Consider the following 9,437-nt stretch of genomic DNA (forward strand, 5'->3'; position numbering starts at 1 on the left):
AAATTATTTTTAATTTAATTATTTTCTTCCACCTGCCAAAAAACACGTGATAATCTGTTTAAATCTTTTTTAATTAAATTATTTTTTAATAATCTGTTATTATTTATTTTAATTTAATCGATGATCCATCGATTCACATAGTCTACGATCGACTAATATGTACAGTCGAGGAAATACTGAGTATACAATCGATGATAGACTATATATTACTTTTTACTCTTCAGGAAATTAGTCAAGCTATAGTACTGTAAATTGAACAAGGCATACATATCTGATTCGAGTTTTTGTTTATACAAAAGAATAACCGCCACATACAAAAAAAAGGGATCAGAACAAAGATGGTAAACATAATGTTAAAACTAACTGAAACATACTTATATTAAACTTTTTCATTGCATTACATAATAATATTTACAGAAAAAAGGGAAAAATAGAAGAAGCTTTCTTCTAAGAAAATCCTACAAAGAAAGCTTCTTCAGCAATAAACCAAAAAAACTTAAAAACACAATCTAGAATTAAAAAGTAAACTAAATTATGGGGATGGTAGGGGGGTGATGTAGTTGTTGTTGTCCATTCCAAGACGCTCTAGAATTGCTCGGAGAAAATGAGCAATTCGTCGGAGCTCACGCTCCAAGTACCGTCGATCTTCTCCCAGGCCGTAGAAAAGATGATCAAATTTGTTTTGAAGAAGCAACAGATCATAGTGACGAGAGGGGAATCGTCTGATTGGGCAAAGGGGAATTCTAAGATCAGGCATGATTTCAGTTTTTGGTGAAGAAGAAGAAGAGGAAGAAGCAGAAGGTTTTTGATATTTTTGGTTTAGGGACAAGTGAAGGGTTACGTTGAAAGACGGACTATACTTATAGACCTATAGATGACGTTCGCTCATATATCCACACAATGGTAGGTAGACGTGTGTGAGAAGAGAAAACGTTTGGTTTCGGTATACCAACAGTTTTTCTCATAAACAGGCATTTTGTACAGCTTTTTATTAAATGGGAATGGGAAATAAGGGAAACAATGATTCATTGCATCGATTGGAGAGATAAGGGGAGAAAATGAGCAACATAGCGTGTTAGATGAGCAATAATATAATCAATACATAATATTTTGTAGACCTTCTATCGTATACACTGTTGACTTTACATAGTCTATCATAGAAAACACTTTAAGTTAATTACAACTAAACGTTAAAATCTACAGAAATGTACATTTAGCCACCAAAACAGTAGCTTTACAATTGGAGCTAAAAAAAAGCCTATTTATGATTTGATGGCCATTCTACACGTGGTTCTTTTATGCTTGAATTTCTTGCATATTGAACACCTATTCCTCCTTTTGGACTTGAGTGTCTCACCGATGCCCTTAGTGCATTTGAATTTCTTCCTTCTGAGTTTGGGATCAACGGGGTTGGAGAAATTTTAGTGTCTAGCAATTCCTGTGGCACAGTTCGTTTGGCCTCCAGAGGGACAATGTTAATTGCTTCCTAGTATGCGAGGAGGTAACTTTCAGCTTTATAAATTGGTGAAGAGTAGTTGTAGATGGAGTTATCATAAACTTCGGCATCGCCATACTTTGCTCGCAAAGCTGCCATCGTATGTTCGCACGTTATTTTCACCAAGTCAAATTTTTAACTAGAACAACTCTTCTCCAAGAGATTGACTTTGGCAGTAACGCCATTGTTGAACACCGTGTACTGGTCGATAAACCCCATTTGGATTACTCACATACAAGGAATCGCTCGCACTCTTATTATCTTTTAGGATCCTTTTCGTATAAGGCACAAATTTGTTCTTTTTACCATCGACAAAGTCATGCTGCTCCCTAAACTTTCACCAAATTTTCTAGCAATTAAATTGAATATGTACAACACGGGGTACTCCCGTTCATCCATTAAAATTGAGTTGAGCGACTCGGCGATGTTTGTGGTCATCACTTTGTACCTATTGCACGGAAAGTGTGCTCTATTCTATTTTTCAAAACCATGAACATTTTCAAGGACACGTGCTGCCTCGGGGCAATTACTCTTCAATTTCACAAAATTATCGATAAACTTATCAAAGGAATAAGCCTTTGTCACGACGTAGAATAGATAAAGATGTTATCCGCAGTGTTGATTTATGCAAAGATTTTTAGCGAGGTGCCTCATGAAAAGTCCATGATGTGCACGACTATATACACAGAAGAAGGCATTGGCGATGCTAATGTGCCTGTCGGAGATGACACATAGATCTAGTTCATCTTGTATGATAGACTTCAGTTTCTGGAAGAAGAAGGTCCAAGAAACATCGTTCTCTTTATCGACGACATGAAAGGCAATCAAAAAAATATAATTTTTAGTGTCCTATGCAACAGAACTCAAAAGAATGCCCCCGTACTTGCCATACAAATGTGTGTCATGACGATAATTACCTTTCTCGTATGGGCATATTCCCGTATGCAAGCTCCGAATGCTAGGAAGTAGTAAACGAACGATCCATCCATACAGTTTACCATGATATAGTAAGAAGACCCGGGATTAAATAACTCCACCATGTGGGAAAAAGCCGTCAAGCAAGAATATCCGTGCTCTGGTGTCCCGCAAATGATGTTCTTCGCAATTACACTTCCTTTCCAACACATCCAATAACTTGCGTGGCAACGCAACTCCTTAAACACAATCCTTTGAATTTCTCTTATGCTTGGACCCTTACCATCCGAAAAATGATTTACGCATACTAAAGCAATCAATTTGGATGAGACTTTCTTGTGCCTGCGGGTGGCGTGTTCGACACCGCACGTGTGCAACGCGACATACTTGTATATACAAAATCTGTCTGAGGTGTCGTACTTTTTTACCTTCAACAACCAACTACAACCACGAGATAAGAATTTTACCTTAATCAATTTTGTCCAGCTCTTCTCCATATAATAATCAAAAGACTGCCTCGCTGCTGTGGTGTCTAGTAGCATTTTCAGCTCTTTTTAATCGGTGAATGTTTGACCACAACAGAAATTGATTCCATTCTAGAAGGAGTGTACTGGTTGTGATCCCATTTTATGAGCTTCTTCATCATCTTGCGAGTCCGATGAAAAGTCTTCCATATGCATAGAATCATCTTTCATATTAATTGGATGATCAACATTATTCTCATAATTATTCAAATCGTCATCAACTATCGGGTGCTGCGGTGGGGGTGCTGATAAATTCAACGGTCTTTCAAAGGACCTCTCAACCATATTTATCCTCAAATAGGCCTAAAGCCATCTGCATCAGCATCTATTATGTACGTCAGCATACATATATCGCTGTTTATGATCCTTTTCCCTCAAATATATTAGATAACTAATCACCACATCGCTCTGCGTGTAATCTAGATCCCCACTCTACATTAGTCATGCAATAAATTCGTCATATGAACTGTTGCGGCGAAGAAGAATGGGAATTGTCACCTTGGTAAATGATCTCCATTTCTAATATTTGTGAGTCTCCACCCATTCTTCCATGAAATCACCAGAAACCAGAACAAATTCTGCAATAGACATCCTAGAATTAAGCTTTGGTCGATGGTAGATTATGCTTAGGGTCTATGTCGGATGTATGCACGATCAATGACTGATGATGACGGGTTGATGGCTACACAGATATCTGTATTGAAACTTAAAATTATAAATATTGCTTCTAATCAATGATTATTGGGTTTATGGAATAGAGAAATGAACTTGAAGTCGCCTGAGATGCTGTAATGGACTTTCTAAAGTGGGTTTGAGTAATGTGAGTGATTTAAAGCTTTTTAACAATGGTTGAAAGTGTGTTTGAGAATATAGGAAACAAATGGAGGTAACAATGGATGCAATGGACAAGCTTATGATATTTGTGGACTGATTTGCAACTGATCGCCAAAAAATAACGCTAGAAAAATGATCGGAATCAGAGCTTTTTAGAGGTAAAAATAACCACCTTCTATTTTTAGCTTTTGAAATTTTCTTAAATATTTTTTGGAAAACCTAGATATTTTTGTATATATAATGGTGGATGATGGAGTGGGTTGAAGTGTATTATTAGAAACTTGTGGGTGAATTTATTAAGTTGGAAGTATTGGGTTCAAGTGAATAATTATAAAAGTTGGGGCTGAAATTGTTAAGTTGGTGGTGAGGTGGAATTATGTGGGTATTTGGTCAATTTTTTAAAACTTTTGGGTATTTGGCAAAATAGTTTTGAAAAAGAGGTGTTTTGGCATACTTTTCCAACTAAACTAGTATATAGATACACTCGATGATCAGATTCTTTCTGGTGCAAAAGTTATCAAATTTCAATTTCCCAATTGTCAAATTCCAGTGACACGACGCGATAGCACAGCGTCGCGCCAGGAGTTCAGGTTGGAAATTTTTTACAAAATTTAAAAGACGCGTCCAGGGTTAAATGGGTCTTTTTTCATGATTTTAGTTTAGCCTTAAACATGAAATTTAACCCTATATGACCTAAGGATATCATTATTCGCTCTATTTTTCCCAAATTGAGTTTCTCTCTCTCAAACCAAGAACCCTAGCTATCAAATTCAAGGGCCAAATCACAAGAACTCTCCATCAATCCTTCCAAATTTATTAACTCAGGTATGCATAGTGTTCATTCATGGATTCCTTTCATCCATGAAGCCCCAAAAATCAAGTTGTAAATCATGTATTATTAATATTATGTTGTGGGTTGATTATGTTTATGTGATTGTTGTTGTATGATTCCCAAGTTAGAATCTTTATGAATTTTTATGAAATTACTTTAGTATATGAGTTTAAATCCATGAATTGAGTGGTTTATGATGTGTTAGTTGATGATTATACCAATTCCCTAAGTGGTGCATGTAAGGTGTTTGATAAAATACCTAGAAGACTAGAAGTCATGTAATATAGTTCAATTGTGACTTAAGTGATGGATTAATGTTTTACCCTTATGTTCAAGAACTCCTATGCTATAAATGTGCCTTGTAAATGTTTGTTGGATTGCTCATGAATTAGCGTTATGAAATTATACCATGTTTACATGCAATACTATTCATGTATAAGTTGTGAAAACCATGCACTTCGTGAAATCCCTAACCTATTGTATTATGGATTATTGATGTTGGTCATGTATTCAAGAATGTCACGCTTTGTCAGTTTTTATCTATCGAGTCCTGGGGGTACTTGTACCTGACAAGTTAGTTATGTGCCTACAGCCAGTGTCATGTTTTCACGATATCCTCAGTCAAGCCATGTTCAGTAGAATTCAATCAGTCAGACGGCTCAGGAAAACTCAATAAACTCAGTAATCCTAGTAATCTCAGAAAGCTCAGTACTTAAGTAATCCCAGTAGTATTCCATCAGTAAACGAAACTCAATGAACTCAGTCTAGTCCAGTTCAGTTTAGTTAATCATGTTCAGTGTCTATTCAGATGGGAGTAGGATTTAGCACCGCGTGAACCCAAGGATGAGGACATACACTGACAGTTGAGAGTGTGATCCTTAGAAGAAATCCTTGCGTTCCAGAACTATGTAGCCAGCATAGGTTGAGACATCAACACTGACAGATGAGGGTTGATGAGGTGGATAAACACTGTCAGATGAGAGTCCCACCATTCTCTTTTGGGGACACTGTAAGATGAGGGTCACCCACAGCTTGTCCTTACTAGTGGCACAGTATTGACACCCTTTCAATTGGGGTTGCAAATTGGACCCCAACTCAGCTATATTGCATTATTTGGGGCATGTCGGTTAGATGACTACTTCCTACAGTTACAGTTTCAGATTCAAACTCAGTAATAGAACTCAAATAGTTCTATTGAATTTAGGGCTGTCAGATATAATCAACTCAGAATAGTACGAAACTCAGCTAGTTCTATCAGAACCTAGACTATCAGATACAGTCGCTCAGTATCAATTATTGCAGTTATACAGTTATCAGTATCTCATGTTATCAGTACTCAAACTCAGTAATCATTTTATTATGGTTATTATGTATTCATGAATGTATTCTCATGTTCATGTTATCTAGGCAGTTAGTGTAGTTCATGCATGTGAACCCTTTTGCATTCAACCTACCTCACATTCATGCCAGTACATTCAACGTACTGACGCATTTACGCTATGGTGTTTCATACCATAGGTTCAGAAGCATGAGCTCTAGAGCATCAGTAATATTCCAGTACTCAATAATCAAAGTCAGCAGTGAGTCCTCATCCTTCGAGGACATGAGCATTATTTTATCATTTTAGTACTTAGTTTGTTTTGATAGTTGGAGTTAGTTGGGGACATATCCCATCAACTTCTTATTCAGACAGCTAAAGGCTTTTCAGACTATCATGATTAGACAGTTATTTTGGGTATTTTATACCCCACTCAGATGTTATATTTCATTAGATATTATGTCTCAGTTTTGAACCTTATGGCCTTTTAGCCTTTATTTCTGCATTTATATAGTATATTATGCGGTGTTCAAGTACATATATCAGTAATAGGTTAGCTTGTTGTCCTTTGGGGTCATGAGCACCGTGTAGCATTCCGGATAGCAGATTCGGTGCGTTACAAATAGGTAGGGTAGGGAGCATAATGTACAATGGTAAATCTCGTCACATAAGATGAAGACATAATATCATTAAAGAAATTCTCTCTAGTGGAATTATCACTGTTGACTATGTAAAGTCAAAGGATAATGTGTTGGATCCACTTACAAAAGGCCTATCTAGAGAAGGAGTTGAGAGAACATCCAAGGGAATGAGTTTAAGGCCTAGGACAAGTTAGTATGGTGGTAACTCTACCTAGCAGACTGGAGATTCCAAGAGCCAGGTTCAAGAAAATCAAACAAAGTTGTGTCTGACAGGTTCAACATTGTCAAATACCCAACCCATTCTCATGATGTAGACAACTTAGGAAACGGGGATAAGACTTATGGTGTGAAGTCTTTTAATGATTATCTAAATTTGGCAGATTTGATCAAATAGTTTAATTTATTGGATTAAACATTTAGAAATCACTAAAGTTTTTTTTTCCGAATCTATATAGCTTGGTTTTTGGGGTTTAAAGATTTTAGCTTTCTACTCCGTTTGAACTTAACTAGTGATTTAAAGAAATAAAATCTTCATCACAAGTTAAAGATCATTCGATTGATGATTAGAAGTCATAAAAACTTCATCGTTAAACTAAAAGTGTTTAAAGTTGCTGTAATTTTTTAATAAGTATTTTGTTATACTTAAGGTACTGTCCTGTGGTGATAGGAAAATGATGACTCATAGTCAAATGCATGATGCTGGACCGACTATGGCGACAACTAGTATTGCCACGATAAGTCGTACTAATGCTCCGCAAGTTATGGCACCGACGGAGAAATTCGGAAAGTTCATGGGTATTAACTTCAAGAAATGGCAGCAAAAAATATTCTTCTACCTCACAACTCTGTGTCTTCAAAGTTTCATGGTTGAGGAAGCTCCGGAGGTGCCCGAGGGAACCTTTGAAAAAGAACACTTCGTGATTGTGAAGGAAGATGGAGGATGCAGGAACTAAAAAGTTCTTTGTTGCAAGATTCCTGGAGTATAAAATGGTAGACAACAATTCTGTTGTTTCCTAAGTGCAGGAACTGCAAGTGATCATCCATGATCTCCTTGCGGAAGGTATAATTTTGACAAATACCTTTGTTGAACCATTTAAAAATGGTCTTAATATTCACTTTACTTGTATTGTAGGTCTGATCTTGAATGAGGTGTTTTAAGTAGCAACAATAATAAAGAAGCTACCACCTTTGTGGAAAGACTTCAAGAACTATTTGAAACACAAATGTAAGGAGATGTCTGTCGAAGATTTGATTGTACGACTACGCATTAAGGAAGATAATAAGGCTGCAGGAAGAAGTTCAAGAGGCAATTCTATAATGAATAGAGCAAACATTGTAGAAGATGACCAAAATAACTCCAAAAAGCAAAAGAAAACTGAAAATAAAAGTAATCAACCCAAGAAGAAATTCAAGGGAAAGTGCTTCAACTGTGGCAAGATTATCCATAAGTCTACAGATTGCAGTGCCCCAAAGAAAAGAAAGAATAAGAACCAAGCAAATCTGGCTAATTCTAAGAAAGAAACGGATGATCTTGTGCTATGCTTTCTGAATGCAACTTGGTGGGAAATCCTCGCGAATGGTGGATGAATTCTGGTGCCACCCACCATGTTTATGCTAACAAGGAGTTGTTTTTGATGTTCACTTCGGCTTAACTAGAAGAAAAGATCTACATGGAAAACTCCGCTACTGTAAAAGTGGAAGGAACAGGAAAAAATGTGCTTGAGGATGACTTCTGCCAAAGTGTTGACACTTAACAATGTCTTGTATATTCCTGAGTTGCGAAAGAACTTGATTTTTGTTCCACTTCTAGACAAGAACGGATTCAAATATGTATTTATTTCTAGAAAAATTGTACTTAGTAAAGGAGAAGTGTATGTAGGAAAAGGCTACCTCAATGAGGGCCTATTCAAAATGAATGTAATGAATTTTGAAAACAATAAAAGTTCAAATTCTTCTTACTTGCTTGAGTCTCCCAATTTATGGCATGAACGACTAGGCCATGTTAATTACAAAACACTACGAAAACTGATTAACTAAGAAGTTTTTCCAAACTTTGAGTGCAAAAAATCAAAGTGCCAAACTTGTGTGGAATCAAAGTATGCTAAGCATCCATATAAGTCCATTGAAAGGATTTCCAATCCCTTAGACTTAATCCACACTGACATTTGTGATATGAAGTCAACACTATCACGTGGTAGGAAAAAGTATTTCATAACTTTTATTGATGATTGCACTAGATATTATTATGTCTACTTGCTAAATAGTAAGGATGAAGCAATAGATGCATTTAGGCAATACAAAACTGAAGTTGAAAATCAGTTAGAGAAAAAGATCAAAACTATAAGAAGTGATAGGGGCGAAGAATATGAACCTTCCTTCGCTGAAATATGTGTAGAAAATGGAATTGTCCATCAAACTACGGCCTGTACTCACCTCAATAAAATGGAATTACAGAAAGGAAAAATTGCACTTTGAAGGAAATGATGAATGTCTTACTTTTAAGTTCAGGTTTACCACAAAACTTGTGGGGGAAGGCTATCCTTACAGCTAACCGTATACTCAATAGAGTTCCCCATAGTAAGACACAATCAATTCCTTATGAAAAACGGAAAGGAAGAAAACCCAACTTGAAATATTTAAAAGTGTGGGGATGTCTAGCAAAGGTCAAAGTTCCAATACCAAAAAGAGTTAAGATAGGACCTAATATGGTGGACTGCGTGTTCATCGGATATGCTAAAAGTAGTAAAGCATGTCAGTTTTTGGTTCATAAATCCAAACATTCAGATATTAATGAAAATACGATAATTGAGTTAGATAATTTTGAATTCTTTGAAAGCATTTATCCGTATAAAACTAGACACGAACAGTCTAGTGGAGG

Source organism: Capsicum annuum, chromosome 1, assembly GCF_002878395.1.
Source record: "Capsicum annuum cultivar UCD-10X-F1 chromosome 1, UCD10Xv1.1, whole genome shotgun sequence".
NCBI lineage: Eukaryota > Viridiplantae > Streptophyta > Magnoliopsida > Solanales > Solanaceae > Capsicum > Capsicum annuum.